Consider the following 21,613-nt stretch of genomic DNA (forward strand, 5'->3'; position numbering starts at 1 on the left):
AAAAAAAAATAAAGTACGGCGTAAAAAAATGAGAAAACCACTTGCCTTTACCGTGAGACGACGCGTTTACGTATACACACCGAGTTTCTCTCTCACTCGATAAGTTGGAAAAAGCCGACGTGGTGGGTTCGAAGTATAAAGGAGGTATATGAAAAGAGGGTTAGGAGCGAGGGGTGGGCAAGTGGTAAATTCTCTCGTAAATGTCTTTTGGGTGACTTTGGTTGGCGACCTTTTGCCCCAGTAAAACCCGCGGTTTCACGGAATATCTCTACCTCCGGGTACTTGGGATAATTACGAGTGATGAGACCAAGTTTTTCATCCATTGAGAATAATATATATATTTTTTTTTATCACTTCCCTGTGTCGGGGCCTCGATGATTAATTAAAATTCTCACCCCGATTAATCTGAGAATTTCATCGGCACAACGTACAAACTCCCGTGGATTTAATAATCAACTCCTCCTTTCAATTTTCTTCAGTCTCGCGAGATAATTCCGGTGGATTGAAATCCTCATGGAATTTCATCAGAATTGGATGGCAAATGACACAAACTGGACTCGGCAACAAGTCCATTTCCAAGTTTTCTGGCTTTTCTCTCTCAATTCGTTATTCGAGCTGAGTTGAAGTTCATGTGGCTTTTCTACCTTTTGTCTACCACGGATTTCAAAGACAATGGGAGTTCATTTACGATTTTATCTTAAAACCCCTGACTTTAAATCCACCCCCATCCCCCACCTCCAGGACTCGTTCACCATTTTTTTTTCCATTCTCTCCATTTATTCCAATATTATCATTCTTTGTTTATACACTTTGTTGATTAATTCTATTTGACTTTATCCTCTCCATTCTTTCATTCATTTTTTTCCATGAGGGGTGGAGGGTGGGAGGGTGTGGGGGAGGCAGATGAATTGAAAGGTTGGAGAGATACATCAGGATATAGAGAGCAGTCTAAGCTTCAGCCATCACTGAAATTGCCCCCTCAGCTCACCTCCCTCTTATTCTACTCTATATTTAGCCCACCCCCACCCCAATTCTCGTTACTTCTGTACCTCCACTTATTCTCAATTTTTTTTTCCCGTATTTCTATGAGAGAAAGGCTCTGGGGGACTTATCGATCTTCTTGGGGGATCATCTCTCCAGGAATTCAAGGGGATTTGCCATTTTCATCAGCTTTTTTTTTTCCACCCAACCGAATATGCGACAAGGAGAAATGATACATTACAGTTAATCACGAAATTATCACTTCTATTGCCCCAAGAGCTTTGAAATTATTGCATATTTGTCGATGGCTTCGTTGTAAATAAATTAACGTGTTGAGTTTTTCGGGGTAGAAAAATTTTTTTGGAAAACTTGACGAGCTCGTTTGTTTGTAGGAAACCTAGAGGGAAATGTCCTATTAATTTCGAAGCTTGAGTCTTATTCGGGGAATTATTTATCCGACCCAAATACCGACCAATAGAATTGCACCACGAGACGAGACTCACAGTTAAGAAATAAGAATTTCATATTTGTCGTTTATTCCTGGGGTTAATTAGACTGGATAATGTTTTGTTTTTTATATAGACTAGCAGAGAGAATCCTATTCTCAAAGGTACACGCTTGACACAATCGATTATCTCGAAAATCTCGAAATCATGAAGCCACGATTTCTTATTGGTCGGCCTAAAGTGGCGCGAGATTACAAAGTCGTAACACTCTTACAGAAATCGTTTCATAAATCCCTCGTCATCAAAAAATCATCAGTATCACACCACGTGACGTCGAATGGTGCAATTCTATTGGCTGAAATTCGTACATAAAAAATAATCATGAGAAAATAACTCCACATACGTAATTATCCATGGATAATCGAATTAATCGATAAATATCGTTCAGTCACGATGAAAAATAATCTGAGGTAGAAACGAGTGGAAATGAAAAGCTGGGGGTGTAAAGAAAACGTTAATGGAAAAAGAGAGACAGAAATATCCACTTATTATGCCGTAGCATTATGTAAATACCGGAAGGCTATTACAATTTTACAACTTACTAGGAGTAGCTTCATAGTTTTCATCGCCCGCGGGCTACGGCTACATCTTTTCATCCCCTCCAAACAAAACTCCACTGACTCATTCTTTCACTAACCCATTCTCATCCCCCAAACCCTTCCAACCCCCCAAGCCCTCTTCGGCATGAAACTATTTTAATTTTCCGAAGACTCAGTTCTTATTTTCCTTATACATTTTTTTCTCGGACGACATATTTCTCCCTCATGATTTCATACTTTTACGTCCTCCTTTCCATTTTTTTTTTCAACCCCCTCATTTTTTTTTTATTAAAGCCGCGTGCTTTTGGCGGAAGGAGGGGTTAATATCGAGGTAGATTTCCGCGTCTTTTGCGGTGCCTCGGCGGTGAAATTACATTCAACCTAGCTTTCAATGTTTCCTCTCTTTTGCATAATGAAATAGTACCGTTAGTATTATATTAGTGAAATTCCACCGAGAACATGAGACACCGGGATACTTGAGATGCTTTCATTTTGTCCCACACAATTGCCGTTGGTTGAGATATCTGAGACGAGTTTAATCGTTTCTCTCATTGTATTGTGATTATTCCTCAAGCTTTCTCTGCACAGAGTGCTATTTTCAGTGAGCAACTCTTGACCCTAAATATAAATCGCCGATTGTTCAAGAAAAAATTTATCCAGAACTGAAAATATTCCGTTATTTTCCACGCAATAAAAAATGAATAAATCAACCGTTCATTTAATTTCATTTCCATAATAAAATAGCGGATAAAATAGCGAATAAAATAACGATAAATTTGAACAATTGCAGCTGTTGGATCATTAATTTTTTATTGACAATAGCGTGAATTTTAAATTAATTCAATGCAAATGTTACTGAAACATTTTTTATCCATTGAATTTATGAATTCAGTACTCTTTCGGTATAAAATGGCCATCAATCCCTTTAAGGGGGTTTCAATAAATAATGAAAGGGGTGGTGGAGGGGGGAGGGGAGAGGGGGAGAGGGGTAGTGATCGTATGTACATCGATGCTTGGAATAGCCCCAACATGGGCAGAGGGTGGCCGACCACTGGTCAGCGCGATAGCGGATTTTGCCTCGTATTCACTGATAAACCCTCAACCCCCAACCCCTAGAAGTCTTCCCAACAGTTCAGTACTTGAATTTCAGTATTTATGGCCAGTCCCGCGACTTAACTTGTAGAATGTCACGGAATCCGTGAGAAATCGCATCCCAAGTCTCTTCTCACCCACCCAGGGATTTTCCACTTTTTCGATTTTAAAATTGCCATTTGTTTCAGTTTGTCTTTTTTATTTTTCATGGAGAATGAGAGATCTCGGTGCTAGGGATTGAATGGAGAGGGCAGTTTTTCAGGGGATGAAGACAATGCGAAATGGAGTCGACTTGTAATGGAGATTATAACTCGCTTTTGGTACTGATCCTCTGGTTTCTGGCAGGATAACCCCTTTCTTCGGGGAGTTGATTGGTGGGGATTAATTTAACGTGATTTTTGGGGTTAGCGGTGTTTTAAAGGGGATAAGAGGGAGTTTATTGTTAACGGGGTGATTCGGGGATTATGGCGGTTTGAGGTGAGAATTGATGATAATTTTATTGGAGTTGGAGAAGTGAATTTTCAAGGGAGAACTTTGATATTTGGTAACTAGGGGTTTACGTTCATTATTGCTACTGTCATATTCATGGGGATAAATTCAATTGGAAACGATGAAAACAAGTGGGGAATTGCTCTTATATCGCATATCATATGGATGTCTTTGGTAATAAATCAGTAATCTGCTTCCGAATGGTTATTTTACGTATCATCTTTACCGTCTGTAAATGACCTTTCATTTTTATTTCATTAAATTGAACGATTTGGTTATAGTGTACCTTCATGACCCGAAATTCAAGTTAATGGCGGTAGAATAAACTTTTTTAGCCGCCATATTGTATTCGTATCTTAATTGATATCCCCAGATATCGTCGAGATTTTGTCGGGAAAAATGGAATTTTACAGAAATTAAAAAGGTTATGATTGCTGTTGCCTTCGTCTTTGAACTCGATGAAGAGGACATTAGGATTTTTTTCCGCCGCCATTTAATCGATTCGGATGATTTTTTTGAGTTATCATAAAAAAACCGAATTTCCGAAAAAATGAAAAATAAAAAACATGGATGGATGAAATGAATTTCAGTGAGACCTACACTTGAAAAAAAAAAGATTCAATCCTAGAGATGAGGGTGAGCAATCAAAGAAAATGAATGAAAAAACAAATACCACGAACAACTTAAATTTTGTAAATTTCAAAATCTCCATTCGGAAGCAAAAATTAAACATTAATTATGATAATAATGAGAATGCCCCGTGGGAGTGTGTAATGGAGATATTTCAATGAAATCCAGGGGGAGGGAGGGAGGCGTTAGGGGGGAGGGGTTGATTAAACGGATTAATTGGGTTTTTGTAGGGTCTCGAAATGGGTAGTATGAGAGGTTACGATAATCGACCAGCTACACCTAAGGGTAGTGGGAATACTCTCGCCCCTTGTAGCATCATACCCCCAGTGGTAATCCGATAAAGTCGCAACTCAAACAGTTTAAGTCGAAATCCCACCACCCAAAATGGCACCCCCAGGGCCAAGTTCAGGATGGGTGGAAAGGGGGAGTGAGGGCAATATATGGCGTGAGAGATTATGTGGGGATGTGATGTCTCATTTTTTTTTTCCCCCCGACAACTATCGGGGAAATTCCCCTCAAAAATACCTGCGCTCAATCATTTAACAATAATAATAACCGGTTAATTCTGTTTTATAACGTTAACCACCAAAACAAGTTGTTAAATACTCGTTAAATAGCTATTCAGGTGTTTAGTCTTTGTTCGTAGAATTGTCATGAATTTTTTGTGCGTGCGCAGATGCAGGGACTGAATGTCTGAAGGGCCTCAGGGCCTGTGAATGGGTTCTCTTGTTCTCGAGAATATAATACACTTTGATTGCAGGAACATGTCCCAGGATTTCGTGAAATTGGTACGAAAATATTTTCATTTGGGGGAAATGATTGACTCGGATATCGATGAATTTATTTTGTTTGCTGGGGGATTTATTTAATTGCCTAGGTGATGGGGATAAGTTGGTGAATGTAACGTAATGGACGAAAATAAAACAAAGGAGAATGGCATGAATGGTAATTCATTAGAGTCTCCCCCAGTTCGAATCTCACGAGTATTAGATAATAGACGGTCTTGGTACCACTTTTACCTCCTACCCCTCACCCTGGAGACACTGACTTTTACGGTTTTACTGCCCCCTGAGATTGTCTACGTGCTGATCGTAAAACTTTTCACGTTCACACCCCAAAAATCTTGCCCCATACGTGTCAGAAATAAGTGGCGTCATGATAAAAAATTGGTTAAACGCCATTAAATCATTGAAATCAGCGATTAATTATTTTTCATCGGTTATTTATAGGCGAATAATAGCGTAAAATATGTTTTTACCTCGAGAATATTTCACTGACTCGACAATTTTGTCTACGTCGTACTCGAAGTTATTTCCTCAAACGAATCAACATTTGAAAAATATCTCGTTACACTTCAACAACATGAAAATGTAAATAGATGTGTCAACAAGTGAACTACGAAGTCAGTGCGCGAGGTAAATTTATTCCGAGAGAAGAAATTCTACGAGTTAAATTTTCCTGAATATTTTTTATTTACCGAGATATTCGTGATGAGAATTTCGCTGAGTATTCTAATTCCGGTAAATACCGAATACTTTATCAGGATAATCATGCCCAAGCGGTTAATTTTCGGGTAATATTACCAATCCCAGTGGCTTGTAATTAGATTTAACGTGTTGTTTATGATTGAATCGAGTGCTTTAGGGGAATAACCGTGAAAATCGCAAACACTTGCTCTAAAAACTAGAACTCAGATCATAACCGTAAGACATAACCGCCAGAAGAAATCATAACCACAGTAGCACGCCCTAAACTGTTTATGCAGGAAGAGAACCAGTAAGAAGTACATACATACATATATACACCCCTGCGACAGAAAAATTCCACCCTGTGAATTCATTTCGACCCCTTATTTCCCCCTGAGCCACGGGGGATCGACTTTTTGGGGAGAATTGACATTCACACGCGTGTGATTATAAAAAAAAAAATGGACAAAAAAGTTTTTTTTAAAAGGGATCATATCGATTATCATTCTCCACCTCCAGAGTGAGATTTTATCGTCACGTTAATGCTCGAAACCCTCGGCGCGATCGTTTTCAAATAACAATGCGCATAATTACCCCCCAAAACGGCTTTTCCCCGTTCCACGTGAATTGGAAAATGGCAAATAGGGGTGGAGGGGTCGATCGGTTGGAAGGGAGGAGAAGGGGGAGGTGGAGGGAATTGCAGCCTTGTATGTTAATCGGTATATGCAGTAATGCAGAGTGGAAAGCAACGGCTCAATGTCGCACAGTGCTTTTCTCATTAATGAGCCTCAATTAGCATCGATTCTTCCACCTCCCACTTACGCCCATCTACATCCACCTCTTTACTATCCTCAGGTACGCGCATCCGTGGTTGGATGAAAAGGCAAGAACTCCACTCAACAGGTACGTCTCGCGGTAATTTCGAATCAACGAATTTCTGCGAATAATAATTACCACAATTATGTGTCTTACGCATCGTTTCTCCTGACTAAATATCTCGTGATTGGTAGAGTGAAAATGAAAATATTTTACGCCATCTTGAAGATAATTTCAAGCGCTTCAAAATGATACATGATTTTTTGAGATTGTATCATTTTTACGCAACTTCTTGGCGTTAAAAGGCCACAACCAGCGAATTATCAGACCGGGCGAGATCGGAAAAATCAGCTGTTTACCTCGACTTTTTAATTAATAAAACTTGCGGACCCCGCGATATTATTTCCCAACTTTCAACAGCCGTCAAACCTCTTTCTCCCCTCAATGAGGAAAACAAGGGGGGAAAAAAAGGGTCCCCTCAACGATGAATATTTCCCATTCTTTTTATGATAAAAAAAATCAAAGACACTGCGATACTTTGAAAACGTTAAAAAAGGCCTGCGTTTTTGTGTCTGGATGGAGTGCAAGGGCTGATGGTGATGGATACAAAGATGAAAGAAATGGAAGAACTGAAGAAGTCTGAGTGGTGGATGGGGTAAAACTGAGACAGAGGGAAAAGGGTGAGGGGTGGAATACGAGGGAACACGCGCGCTCCAGAAGTGGAGGCGAGTTAACCTACTTCCACATTTTGGTCGTTTGTCAGGTCCACGGGGGTTGGAGGAGGGTGAGAGGATGAGAGGAGGTGAGAGGATGGGTTACAGAAAGTAGTGAGGGAGGATTTGGGATTGGCGCATGTATCACGGCAAATTCGCTGCACATTCGAACGGTTTTCCCTCTTTCACTCCCTCAACCCCTTCCTCCCGTCTTCAGTGGAGACAACCACCGGATTTAAAAGCGTTTCGATGTAAACAGAGGACTTGGGAATCCTCGTGGAATCGAGGAGAGCATGGAATTTCTTTCGTTTATGGGGGTGTCATCTTCCATTTTTTTTTTCCTCTCACACTCTCTCTATCCCTTTCGTTTTGTTTTATCGCTCCATTTTTTATTTCGTCGCGCGCTTTTCCTCCCTCTATCTCCCTCTACCTCCCTTTATCTCCCTCTATCTCCCTCTCTCGTCTTCATTATTCGCCAGCTGGATTCATAACTTTTCCGGATCGAAAACTTGGCCAGATACAGCGAGAAAACAGTTTTCATCTCCCGAAGTTCGAGCTTCATTATCCCAACTCTCGATGCAGGAGATGCGACCACCTCACAGAATCAGAAATTCTCCCCTTATCAAAAACCCGAAAACTTTTCCCCAAAAAACGATCTCGAATTTCCCGAAAATTCGGTTGATCACCCCTCGATAAATATCGCGGTCCCCTCCATCCGCAAGTGTACAACTGACGAAATAAGAAATGCTAGGAACTTTGCAGGGTAGTAAAAAAAAAAAAGAAGGCCCGAGAGAAAAGAAAAATACGGAGGGATAAAATTACGTACACCCCCGGGAGTTATTCCACCGAAAGGGCGTGAGAATGATCGACGCTGTGTTTTCTCCTTTTTATTCCAAAAGAAATCTACATACATTTTCCCCCGATCGATCCTATCCACCCTCAGCCACCCCCCCCCCCCCCCCCCCCCCCGAAAAAGTCGCCGTAATCTCTGGGATGATTCCGCCACATCCCGAAGCCTCAGAATTTTTCTTTTTATTCACCGAGTTGATACGGAGCAGGACAGGAAGTGGATAGGAAACAATAGCCCCGGCTTTGAAAGGAGACGTTGAGCGAGTATATCCAGAGGATAGGGCGCAAAAGGGATGGCTGGACAGATAAGAGCTATTCGCCCGGGGGAGTCCCGACGATCCCCTCGCTCTAACGAGAACTGTTTTCATAACTTTAAAGACCTCGTAAAAGGGTCCCTGCTTAAGGGAGAGAAAAAAAAATAACAAAAATGAGGAAAAATAAAAAAAACAAATTTCCTTAATCGACACTTCGTACCTTTTCAGAGGTGATAAGCGGCGTGATGTACGTGGTGACCGCCGTCGTGTTGATTTATCAAGAACTTCGGGTTGAAGCTAGGCTCCCACGTACCAGGAACCACTGATTTATCCTCAAACAGAATCACTCAACTGTTTGAAAAAAAAAATTTATTTTTCAAACAGTTCAACCAAATGATTTCCCTCTCACAGAGTAATTAATCCCAATGCGATGAAGATCCTCGGGTATAACCAACAGTAACGCGCACACGAAACCGGCCGGAACCGGGGGGGATAGCCCGGATGGTGATGGTGGGGTAAAACTGACGTTTACCCAAACAATGAATTATTACTAAACAAAAGAACAGATTTCTATCACTTTGCGGCTGGATTAATCACTCGTTCACACCGTCCGACTATTTACTTGCACTCAAAACATATACAGCATACATATGCATATATCCACTACGAATATATAAATATATAATTTGTATATAGATTTGACGTTTGAAAAATACTTTTAATTGGCCGAGCCACGATCAATCGAATATATTTGTTAACGGATAAATATTTTGAAGGGTTTGGGTACGGGTGATACAGGTGGCGTCGTATCGTTACGTACAGTTATTTTTATTTTTTATTTTTTTTTTTATTATTTTTTTTTCGGTATAGTATGTTGGAAAAGCACGCTGTGGGCGCCGAGAACGGAATGGGGGAGACGTTGGGCTGCCCGGGCAGTTTCGCCGTTTCAGCCGAGAGACAGGAGGGGTGCTAAAATCCCTCCCCTACCCTACTATCTTATCCGAAATAGTGGGAGTAGGGAGTTTGGTAAAGTTGAGGAGGGGTGGTTAAGTGGTGGGGGATACGTAGGTAGTACGTGGGCGCGTGTTACTCCCGGTTTATTCCCTTTTTTTGTACTGCGCATGTCTGGTAAGCTTCCCACTCTATCACCACTTCTCCCACTGACGGCTTACGGCTGGTGGTGGTGGGGCTGAACCACTGCGAGTGAGAGAGAGACGACGAGACTATGAGACAGGGAGAGACGATTATGGTTGCTCTCTATCCACTGCCAGCATCGACCGAAATGTACGCGCGGTATCCGAGACCCAACGGGAATGCTTAATGCCTGCTCTGACGGTGCGCTGTGCGCTTGATAAAAAAAAAAAAAAACGAAACACGTCAAAAAGGATTGCAGAGGGAAAAAATTCAGACGAGGTGCTCTCGGGGATACCTACTTGTTACGCCTCAACGTGGTACCATTGATGAATTTTTTTTTTCTGGTCATTTAGTTATGGAGGGGGGAGGAAAAGGACTGGGTGGTCAGCGTGTTGAGGGGTTAAAGGGTGGAGGGGGTGGAAGGGGTGAAAGGGTGGAGGGTTGGAGCTGATGAGGGAGAATGACGATGGAATGACGTCGGCCTGACGGATTCTAAGGAACCGAAAGATCAGTGGTACCAATTCAAGAGACTTGGCTGACCAATGCGGGATCCCACTACTTGAAGTGGTTATGGACTTTTCCACTTGCTCAATACCCATTACTCTGGTATTCGAGTACTTTTAGGGCCAGTGTTTTGGTAGTTGTAGCCAATGGTGAAAACATCTTGATATCTGGCCAGTAGCCAGCACACATCCTTGGACGGATCGACGCTGACGGGGATGAGTGTGTAGTTGTTTGGTGGATGTACTAACCCAGAGGAAACACAGAAAAAGATTTTCATTGAGCTCGAGAAGCGACTGGCATTTTGCCAGTAGTATGAAGCCACATGTTACGCATAGTAGGTTGCGCGTGAAAAGAGTCGAATTGGATTTTGAATTGAATTGTATTTGACTGTATTATCGGTGGCTGATGTTGTCCAGATTATTCAAATGGTTGTGAGTATGAGGAGGAAGGGATATTCGGCCTTCATCCGTAGTGAGTCTAATCTGAAAGCCGAGGGTAAGGGACAAGAAGCCGCTGGGCGCATTCATGATTTTGGCTTACATCCAGCCGTGGCAAGACGCTGAATGAACTTGGCGGGAAAACCGCACCAGTTTCTACCGGCAAACCAAGGGCTTCTTACTCCAACTCACCTTTATCCCAAAACATATCCTCTCACTTCAGCTTCGGCTATGTCTCCACAGTGTTTCCAACCCCCGAGAAATGCCTCAAACCAGTTGTCGTTGTCTGCTATACTTGTTGGCCTGTGTTCTGGGCAAACCCCTGAGATCCAAGAGCCCGAGTTATTATACACGATTCAAGGATTTCCAAGGGACTTATTGCAATGTCTGACGGGTGTTGCACGAGCTGAGTCTTGTATAACTGTATTGCCACTGACTTTATCATCCTATTTATGGTTTGAGCCATGTCCAACTGTAATTGTGATAATTCTCCTTTATGAGGAATTTCGTCGCAACGTGGGTGATACGGATTGTTGTGGGAATGTGAATACCAAGACAATGGTGAAAGGGTCTTGAGGGGCTCAAGATCCCGTCGTTTCGACAAATCTAGTCAACCGGTGATGATTTTCATTTGAATTATTACAAAAGACTGACGAACCTTGATTCAATTCAAATCAATCCGCTTTAGAAATTTCTTTCCTGGAAAATCTGCGAGTCAAAATGCACTTGTGGAGGGTAGAAGCCGACGAATCGGAGAATCAGGGAATCGGGGGAATCGGTGAATGGGGGGATGAAGGGGGGAAGGCAGAGGGAATTGGGTAGGAAATGGAGAAATGGAAGTTGTCGGGGACTTTTGGTACCCACTGGCCACTTTGTACGACAAGCTACAACTTCCAGACTCCTCTCCTTTTCCATTCCCCTCCACTATAACTGCTCGTGTTTTCTGTTTACGCGATGTTGAACAAGGACGGAGATCATCCTTCGTTGAAATCCTGGAAGGGGGGGAGGGGGTGAAAAAAGAGCCTTTTAGAGGGGATGTATTTCCACCCTCTCCTCCTCTACCGCTCTTGCTTTTATCGGACAGCGGGGAACTCTGTTCTCTCCAGATTCACGGATGTTTTTTTTTTTTCTCTTCTCTTCTTCTGGTATTTTTTAAGATGATGTTCATGAGAAGTTGAGCTTTCACTCGGGTTTGAGGGTGGGTTAAGGGATTTGATATGGCTCGTTGCGGTAGAATTTTCGATGCAAAGTGGGATAAACAAATAATTTTTACTTCAGGACTCGCTGAGATATCGGGTTGTATTCTCATTTTGAAATTTCATTTCTCTGAGGTTGTTAATGATGTTGGAAAGTTATTATCTTCAACTTCTTTTGAATCGACTTCCCTCGGAGTGCAGCAGCCAAGAAGACGAGTGGTTGAGTTATCTCAGCACTTTTGTCTTCTCTAGTTCTTGTCGGAACTCTTCCCGATGATGATGTTCATGAAGGAGATGAACTTTTCTCGTAATTTGGGGGATTTTCCGTGAATGAAGAGGAATAGGTGGATTTTCGGGCTTATCTTTTGACAGTGGGAGGCTCTCCATCAGGAATGAGATAGATGAACGCCGTGAGGTTCGATGTTTGTCGAGATCTTTTCAGAATGATCCATCAGTTTGATTTGAAAAATATCGCCGATTCGTTCAGCATCGGTGGTGGGTCTGATTGAAACTATCGCTGTGCGATTGAAAAAACATGGAGGATATTGTCAAACAGTTCAGCTAATACCGATCCATTTCGGAAACCACATGTCTATTACACAGCTAGTCGATTGTTATTCGGTGTAATTGTTATCCCATTCCATCGAAATAGTGCGGTGTACATAAGAGAGGATGCATTTCAACATCATTAGTGTATTCATAATCATGTACAGCTACACGATTGATAATTATCTAGTCCAATTCTTTTCGTATTGTCGCACTAAATGCAGTGGTAATGAATTATAATTGATGAGTAATTAGTGGATGTGACGGGAGTGGGTCAATATTACAGATTATTCTGGTACCTTTGGCCCGAAATTTAAAACAAACAGTCAAAATTCAATGCCCAATATTTTGGATTACTAGGATAAATGGGTCAGCGATCAAAAGCCGACAAGTTTTGCGCAGATAGTGGATGAGGAACTGAACCTGGGGCATTTCTCTCCTGGAAATTCGAGGAAAGCTCTCATACCGTGAATCATATCCCCCACCTTCCTCCTTTTAGACCGAACGATGCCTTCAGAAACTGGTCGATACGTTACACACTTTCGGGACAGACGAGGGTGGAGGCTTCAAGAAGGTGGGGTTTTAGTAATTAACGGCTAGGAAAATTGATGTTTCTCTCTCTTGGCTTGTTGGGAAACGAACTAACATTCTAGAGGGTCAAACAGACGAAACTTGAACTTTTAGGGGTGAGGGGGAGAACTGGGGGCTGGTTATAGGGTAAAGTTTAGGTTTAGGTTTGGCAGTCGGTGAGTGGAAATTGGCTACGTGCACTGAGTTTAAACGAATAATTACGGAAGATCTATTTGGATTTTGCATTGATTATTTTCCAATGGTCAATGGGCGCCGGTGATATCGCCAGATAAACAGATTCATGACTCAATCAGGGCTGACTAATGGCATCGCTCGTCATACAGAAGTTTTGGGAGTTATTTTCCTATCGGTGAGGATAATTTTCGTACGTGCCAACAGGTGGGGCAACATTACACCCCAGTGGCTTTTGTGAAACACAAGGATGAAAGGTTTTTGTCCCTGAAGTAAAACTATTCTTCCCATTCTTTTTTCTTCTTTCTTCAGATTGAGATTCTTTTTATTGGTTTTTTCTTTTTTATTCGTTTTTTTTTTCACCAACCGGGGAAATTGCAGAAGAAACGACATTTCAAATCGACTGATCGTCCCATAGTGAATCGATCTCGAATGTAGAATCGTTACGGGATTGAAGCTCACTCAAGCGAAAATGGTAAAGGATTACGTTCCTGGAATTCTGTGGCCATTCCTTTGATTCCGGGGCACTCTTTTTCTTGTACATAGACTGCGAACCACCCGCAGAGCGACATTCACCCAGCATTTTTTTTTTTTTTCATTATTTATTTTATTTTTTACTCTGGTTACGTTTTTTTTTTCAGAGATTGGTACCGACGAACATGCATTTTATAGATGCGGGGATTGTATATATCATCAACGCTACGGGAATGGGTAGAGGTAAATTTCAAGTTGCTGTTCCCCGGCGTTTTCATTGTCATAGCCTGTATGATCTAGTTTATCGGCGGAAAACGATTCTCGATAAATTCCCGAGGCATCTCTCGTCTCTTTGTTTACATCGGATAATCCCGTGCATTCTTCGGAATACGTGAAATAAAATCTTGACGATTTTCACCGTTCGTTGGTACGATCTTATCGACTCCCAACATCGATGGATATTTCCAGTCGCTCTCAATACAATTATTCTCCATGAAAATTCTCACCATTTACCCTATTTACATAAACCATTCCTTATTTAATCATCGAAATATATAGGGGCGGGAAATCGGGTGGAATGCGCACGGTAGATAAAATATCTCACACTTTTCTCTCATTTTCTTTTTGTTTATCCTTTTTTTTTTCTCTCTGTTCGATAACTCAATGACATTCAAGAGAGTGACTGAGACTGAGTGAGAGGGGAAAACCAAACCACAATATCCATCCAATTCCTGTACCGACGATTCTTTACTCTCCCCTGGGAGACAACGGCCGGAAATGGCTTTCGTGTTGACGAGCAACCGACGGCGTCACTTCTAGGTGTGACGTAACACACAGTTAGGAGAGTGGCATGAGGGATGAGGTGGTGAGGGCAAGGGGAGGTATCTGGTGTGACAGTGAACGCGATTTCTCGATTAATCGACCGACGACGTTACAATCAAGGAACCCAAACCCCCCCCTTCCCCCTCCCCCTTCACCGGTACCACCCACCCACCCGATCCCACTCCCTAAAACCAAATCGATAACGTCTTGGGGACGGTAATTGTGCCGTCGAAATTGTTCCGTTTCAGCACATGGACGTGTCCAGTATAGTATTCCCAATGCCTCTTGTTCCCTATTCAATGACCTCGAGGAGATTCTCAGATGACCCACTTACTCCACCCCCATGATCGTCATTCCCTCGTCATCCCCTCATCATCCCCCCGTCATTCCCCCGTCGCACTCAGTCGATTGGCAAAAATTTTTTTTTTCACCGGAATAAACAGATTGGAGATTATATGAATATGATTCAGGATAATCTCGGTGAATCCGAGGAGTTGATGCCGGGCGTCAACAAATCGCAATGTTCGGGGAAAAAAAGGAACTCGTATTATCATACTGGGTATAGTGGTATTACGTAGCTTCCCAGCACATACTTCCGCATAAAAGCCAAACACCCCAAGAGGAAAATCGCAAACGGTAAAACTCGCTCGACACAAAGAGACGTTGATACGTTGATATCGTCTCGAGAATATTTTCCTTTTACCGGGTAAAAGTGAGCAACCGAGTCTCATGGAGTTTCTCATTGGCAGCGATCAAGTGCCACCACGAAAGGTAAACCCTTCAATCCCCTCCAAGGTATGCTCCACCCCTCACTTTCAAATCACACCATCGGTTGGCGATGTTTTTCCACGTTTTCTGAAAACAGGGTGTGCCCTTGTTACCGATATCCCGTGACTAGAGGATTTATTTCACTGAGAATCTATTGATTTTGGGTGGAATTTTTTCTTGTGAAAATTATCAACGGAAATTCCACCAAAAAAATACGGATTAATGGAATTAAATGGAAATAGTCAAAGGACAGGGGATTTTTCAGTGGACGCGGAGCAATACAAGTCCGAGTAAATCAAAGGAAGGAAATGAATTTTTATCGAAGAAAAGAGCCTTGCTCGAGCACAACTCAACTGACTTTATCCTCCCTTCCCTCAACTTTCCTCATCCAAAAGCCTTTCTCACTTGTTCCTTTTCATACATTTTATCGCTCTCCCCTGGCTCTCCACCCGAAGGTACCCCAGGAAAGGCTAGAAACTCTGAAATGATGTATAAGCGAGATCCATGAAAAGCTCTACGTAAAAACAATACACCCATTCTCGACTGAGCTACGTTCCCTCTTTCATTCTCTCCCTTTTTTTTTTCCTTCACTTTTTTTCCGCTTCATAGAAATTTTTTCCCTTGGAAAATCATTCGTCTTCCTCGCAATTTATTTACGGCATTTTAAAAAAAAAAGGAAATTTTCCTTTGGGCTTGATATTTCTTAGAGCCCACACGGAAGTTATTTCTCGATTACGTGCGGGTCTTCTTATTCCACTTCTGGTTATCCCGCGTGTTTATGTAGGTCCTCAAAAAATGTTGTCTCTTGTATAAAAAATCATGACACAAAAGATGAGTGGGTGAATGACGTAACGCGGATGGTAAGGGCAGAGGGGAAATATTAAAAGAGGAAGAGAATGAGAAGTCTCCTCGACACGGGTATAATGAAACTCGGCAGTAATCTTAGACGGGTATGTAGAAGGGGGTTATGTACAGCTTCTGGGTTTTAAATGTCTACCGAAATGGATATACCCGCATGTTCCCAGTAAAAGAAGACAGTGTACTCATGCAATTGTACCAGCAGCATTTGTCGCTTCAGAATTAAGAGACTCCTAAATTTCCACCATTTTTCGTTTAATTTTTGCAGCAACAAACCCCTGGGAAAATGCACGATCTTTTTCCACAATTTTCCCACACCCACAGATCGATTTCAATTTTTCTGAAAGAGAGGGAATATTTATATCGAATCGAATCGAAGGGCTCGACAGATGAATTTGATGAGAAATGTCATATTTCCCATTATTTTAATTTCGTGAGAAATTTTTCTTCGCGTGTGGAAACATTCGAAATTTTTTCTGAGATCACAGTCGCAATTTTTAGAAAGTACACGTACACCGTCTCGTGTGACAAAAATAAAAAACAACTACTTATTTTCCCGTCACAATTTCCATCGCCATTTGACCTCTCGATCCTTTAATTTTAACCGCAATTCGATTGAAACATCCCGTGCAATAAAATAGGTGAAGCTGTCAGATACTCTCACGTGCGCCCGTAAATTTCATTTCACTTCCGGTCGATCATCTGCATTGTATTTTTACAGTAACCAACGTCACTCCTGGATCGATGAAAACAGGACGAGATGGAAAAACAACACGAGAAAAAAAAAGGGGGGGTGGGAATGTCATAGCAACTGAAGTAGACGTGGGAAAACTTGGATTCAAATATAGAAACGACTGGCCGAGTGACATTTGATCGTATCAACCCCGGGGTGTACGTCTGGGAATTGGTTAGGTTGGTTTTCAAGTGTCAGAACATTACGGGGGGTTGAATCGTGCATTTTCACTGGTGCCTGGATTTTTTGCATCAACGTTGCTCCTCATCACGCTATCACTTCTGGACACTATCAGTATTTCAGAAGGAAGAGAAAAAAATATCACCAATACACTGCAAATAAAACATGATTGACACCCCACACCGAAACCCTTATCACCCCCTCGACTCACCCCCTCCATTGAAAACACGTCATTCCCCAGGGTCCAATCAATTCCAATGTCTTACCTGAAACAGATAACAATAATTGATTCGTTAGTAGCTGTCGCCAGAAATAAATTCAACATTTAACGCGCAAGAACTAAATTGCCTAGATATTATGGAAGCATTAGCTCCCAGTTGATGATGAGAGATGAAATTAAAATAAAAAAAAATTGATCTCTCATCTGAGGGAATTCCCATTGGACGAAGGAGTGGGTATCATCTCCAAGGAATTTTGATCCAACAATCAATTAAATGACGTTTCAGTCAACCATCTTCCCATGAGCGCGTCAGTATCCGCTCTCGGGATGATCTCAGCTGCATTACCTTGATGAGCTTCAACTCAATCCTACCTCAAATCCACTGTACTTTCTACCTCCTGGTTCTTCATCCATTCCACCACTCATCCACGTCTATTCTGTCGACTACTTCCCCAGGAGAACGTGCACTTCCCACTTCTACGTTACCATCGAGCCCACCACCAGTGTCCCGCAGGTACATGGATACCGATATATACCCTTCCCCTTCCTCCCCCTTCCACCCCCTCCAGCAGTACTTACTACGGTGTAACGACGTGTCTCCTGGGTGCAGGAGGCTGAGGAGACAAGGACGTACGTGACACAAGCGGAGATCTGCTTTTGGAATGGTTAGAATAGGTAAAGGATTTCAATGTCCACTGGGATTTTAGATCCGTCGGTGACAATCGACCTAATTTGTGACATCACCGATTTTCCACGAATCATCTCATCATCCCGATTACTCGAACGAATTAAAATCAATGGTGAATGTGTGACACTCGTGATTCATTCATCACCATCACCTTATAATTCACTTACGTAACACCAGATAATGCAATTACAAGGCACAAAAGAAAGCTCTATTAAATCTCAAGTGCGAAAATAAATTGGTAAAGACCTTAAAGACTAGTTCTACTCAATTTGTCAAGTGAAAATGGCTAGTACTAATTTACAGGTTTACCACAACGGTTGGCTTTAAGTACTCGGTGCGCTATATAACCCCCCAACCTCTACATCTCGGATAGAGTGAGAGAGTGACTCGCCATCCAGAGCAAATATCCTCTAACTGCTAAAGCGTCTTGCCTTTAGCCCTGGCATGGCAATTCGTAGGCGACTATTAGCGAACCGACATTCATCCCGTTTAACTCGAGTTAGCGCCCGGTCACGTTAACCAAAATGGCGAACTGAGAGGGATACGAAAGGTATGAAACACGTTCGTGTTAACGAACCAAATCCATTGCTCAATCCGTGGATCCTACATCGTGTGGTTAACTGGAGCAGTATCGATTTTGAGTTGCGTTTATTTAATTTGCACAACTATCAAAAACAGTTGGTTAGAGTTTATGAGGATGGAGTGAGATAAAAATAGCTTGATCGTGTTTTTCACTGTGTCACCCTCAATTTATTCAATTCTTCTTTTTCTTCTTTTATTTTCATTCATCGCCCAAGGATACAGGGATTTTTGGCATTTATGAATGGAATATGAGAGATTTGTGGGGGCATGGCAGAGCGAAAATTTCTCGTTGCATTGATTTCGATGGTGGTATCAAATTTTATCGGGTTAAAGGGGTCTTGTTTTCATATTCATAATGAAACCAAGAGGCATTTTGTCAGCGGTTGGTGAAAGAGGATCAGAGGGGACGGATAGGTTAAACGGATGGGAGAATAGGGGAAATGGGGTTTGAGGTGAAAACAGTACCTTTGGCTTCCATTTAATATGTTTGTACTGGCCATGTAATAAGACCGTTTCTGCGGAGAGGATACGACCAGAGGGATTAACTCGAGTATTAAATCCCGTAAATACCACCTCTTTCCACGTCAGCTATTTTTTTATTCCTCGTCTACTCCCGCTTGTCTTTTATTTTTCAAAAATATCTCACCATCTGAATCATTAGATGGAGATGGAGTTTTGCTTTGGCAGTTGAATTTTCTCCGCAAGAAAGTTAAATTCCATTGCGCTTGAACACTTGCACAATTCTGGGAGGAATGGAGTAGACAAGAGGGAGAGAACGAGTATAAGTGACCGGGTCCCTGTTATCACCCGTAACTCGGGGTGTGTGCCACCTAACGCCTTCGTGCTGATTACATGGCGCAAAGAGCCATTACGAGGAGGAGTCTGACTCCTAGACGCGACTGAGATGCTCTGCCACTGATACCGACCCCCCTTCCAACACCGGAGGGTGACACCCGGGGGTTGAGGGAGAAATTTACCCGAGGTGGAACGAAAAATAAATGGTTAAAGTGAAGAAAACGTCGAGGATGCCAACAATCCAAGAGCATTTTCTCCATCTCGCTGCAAGATTTTCCTCTCACTCTCGGTTCTATTTTTTTCCCCCCCGACTTTTACTTTTTTTTTTCTTTTTTTTTACATCGTCACTCTCTTTCTCGTGTCGCTTCGAGGAGTTGCCCGTTTGCCGAATCTCATTAGGTGTCTACGTCTTGGAGATGAAATGTTTTTCCTACGAATTATTCTTCTCGCTGGATTGCGGGAATTACAGAGAATTTACGGAATCAATCATTTATTCTCGGAATTTTTACGGGAATGGAGAGATTAAAATCATTCTCAGGTGGTGAGATGAAAAGTTTTTGAATTGCGCAATCTGGGGAAAATCAATTCTCATCGGAGTTCGATGGTGAAATGATGGACCCGTAAACTGAATGTTTGGGGATTTGTCACACCCACCCCTGGGTTAGAGGCAAATGCCAACAGTTTGGCGAACTCCAACCCCTTTCAAGCCTTCAACCCCCCGCAGTATGTCTCGGTTCAACAATTCGAACACGACCCAACAGATGCGCGTCTAGTCGCAAGCGACGTTTACATAATCTTGGCATTACTCGAGACCTCTCTTTGTTCTATCTTTCTTCATCATCTGTAACTAGAAAGCATTCTGATGCCGAGTGACGAAAGGGGGTTGTGCCCCCATGCTAAATTATCCCAGGGGGATGATTTTGGCCGAACGAAAAAGGAGAAAACCCGACGGGCGACTTTCCAGGGATTAGAATATATCATCCGCCATTTTGAAAACCTTGAAAACAAGGCTCCACATGGATGGAGAGTTCAAGCTGACTATGCAGATAAGGGTCGAATAAATTCGGATGTTTGTCGTTGGTGGGAGGGTGGGGGGTATGAGAAATGTGGATATTCCGAGGTAACTGTCAGCTTCTGAAAGCCGAACCCTTTTCAATACCCAGACGATACGATAATTTCACCAGAAATTCTCACTAACGACTAGATTCACCAGTGCGCTGAAACATACGTTAAACATTTGCCCGTGATCTCGAGCTGTGAAACTTGCCGCAAAAACTCCCCAACACCAACATTTCCTTTGAAGTGGTAAGTCGGCTCACCCCTTTACTTTCCTCACGGTATTACGTCAGTGCAGGTAACTTTTCCTTTATCCCCTCGTCTTGAACAATGAATAGATGTCAAAAACGCGGCAATTAATTCAACCTTACTCCCCTCGCCGACCGCCCGACGATGGCGATGTAGGGTTTGGGAGGGTTGAACAAAGGCGTAAGAATACCGTCGTTCACGTCTTCTTCTTCATCTCCTTCAAGCACTCACACCCCTCCAGGTCTCCCTCTTTTTAGTTCCTACGCTCAACGGTAGTTGGAAAGTTCTTCACGAATAGAGTATCCCCCAACAGTTAAACGACAAGAAAACGACGGAGATGGAGGATGAAGTTAGAGTAACAGAGGGTGCCTCTGGGCGAGGGGTAGGTTAGGGGAAAGTTGAAGGTGTGTGTTGGATCTGGAGAAGTACGAAAGACGGACAGGGGTGAGTGGATATCCGGCTGTGAGGTGGCATCGTGCACAATGCCACGGATCATCCTAACTTTACTTTGCTTATTGTAATTCAATTTCACGGAAGGGGTTAGTCAGTCAAGTTGGACTGGTGGATGAACGAGGGGTGGAAAGGGTTGGTTGTGACTGTGCATCACCGCCAAGGTCCTGCGCAAAAGTTTCTGGTAGGATTCATTGTGATGTGGTGTACTGGTGAAGATGAAACGAGAATTAAATGAGGAATGGGGTTGACAAGCGTGCGTTTTGATGAAGCACATCTCTCCAGATTTATGGGATTTTTCTTGATGGATTTCCGTCCGCATCAAGCTACACTGGTGTAGATGAAAATCCAGTACCTCAGATCGATGAAGAAGGTGGTGGATAAGTTTGAGGTCAACATTAAGGAGCAGATGTCCTGGCATACCTCGTGCAATATCTTGTCCCGATGTCAGCAAAACCATGACTACTGGTGGACACATGCGCAAACGCTTGTCTCATTTCACTTGAGACCACCAAAACCCTTTCTCCACATTCTCGATGCGTACATAGACGTCCATCTCCCTTCAGCATTTGAGAGCATATCAGACCGGATGAGACGATAGGGTTTTCTCTTTTGCAAGGTCTGCGAGAGAGATGCACGGGATTCGTGGCGATGCCATAGCAAACACCAGTGTGTTGACTCAGCCAGCTATCAGAGCCCTCCGTGTACTAGTGTACGAGTAAGAGGGGACTAAGGTGAACGTTGGGTTGAAGAGGGGTCTGGGATAACCCATTCCAGTCCTGTCTGACTAAACATGCCAACTTAGATTGCCATAACGCAACCTC

At 42.6% G+C, this 21,613-nt stretch overlaps 1 protein-coding gene across 4 annotated transcripts in view; it reads right to left on the reverse strand.

Moving 5' to 3' along the window:
- Rbp6 (RNA-binding protein 6) overlaps positions 1 to 21,613 on the reverse strand; it is a 279,810-nt gene that overhangs the window by 96,983 nt on the left and 161,214 nt on the right. The window contains exon 1 of one of the 4 annotated variants that reach the window (XM_011298956.1): positions 18,705 to 18,830. The exons of 2 other annotated variants lie outside the window; for them this stretch is intronic. The gene's annotated coding sequence lies outside the window, so the exon portion shown is untranslated. Of the gene's footprint in view, positions 1 to 8,555; positions 9,223 to 18,704; positions 18,831 to 21,613 lie in introns of those variants that run through there. One more of the 4 variants, XM_011298955.1, reaches the window with a different exon arrangement.

The sequence above is a fragment of the Fopius arisanus genome, unplaced genomic scaffold (assembly GCF_000806365.1).
Source record: "Fopius arisanus strain USDA-PBARC FA_bdor unplaced genomic scaffold, ASM80636v1 scaffold00012, whole genome shotgun sequence".
Taxonomy (NCBI): Eukaryota; Metazoa; Arthropoda; class Insecta; order Hymenoptera; family Braconidae; genus Fopius; species Fopius arisanus.